The sequence below is a fragment of the Gavialis gangeticus genome, unplaced genomic scaffold (genome assembly GCF_001723915.1).
Source record: "Gavialis gangeticus isolate Ggan-Ray unplaced genomic scaffold, GavGan_comp1, whole genome shotgun sequence".
NCBI classification, from domain to species: Eukaryota; Metazoa; Chordata; order Crocodylia; family Gavialidae; genus Gavialis; species Gavialis gangeticus.
In genome coordinates, this window is record NW_017729024.1 from 40,974,189 (window position 1) to 40,974,641 (window position 453).

Genomic DNA, 453 nt, shown 5'->3' on the forward strand with positions numbered 1-453 from the left:
CCTGATGCTTCTTCCATGAGGGTTCCATCATGGGCGACTGGTGCCTCCAGACTTGAGGTGGGGTGGGGAGGGGAAGGTCCTCCAATGGCCAATCGCAGTGCCGCTAGCACTTCTCTCGGCGCTTCTTTAATTTCAGGGGTGGCACCAGCTGGCACTTCACTCAGCGCCCCCACTCCCCGGCCGGTGGGGGGCATGTGCCTCCCCTCCCCACCTGCCCCGTACCCCTCCTGTGCATCGCCTATGGGTTCCATGGTTGGAAATAATAGGTCTGCCAGGGTTTCCTTGTTTGTGGATTTTAGGGAGCAGGTAAAAGGTCCCTGGATTGCGTAGTGGAAGGTTCTGGGTCTGAAGTTTTTCTTGTAGTTCTGATGGAAACGATGGGATGGTGGTTTTGAGTTTGGAGGAGAAAAGGGGAGTAGGACCTTCCTCTAATTTTTTTTACAGTAGGTAGTG

General features: G+C 54.7%; 1 protein-coding gene across 2 annotated transcripts in view; it reads left to right on the plus strand.

Moving 5' to 3' along the window:
* The window catches only part of CAAP1 (caspase activity and apoptosis inhibitor 1), a 61,918-nt gene that overhangs the window by 29,818 nt on the left and 31,647 nt on the right, over positions 1 to 453 (plus strand). The gene's annotated exons all lie outside the window — the stretch shown is intronic.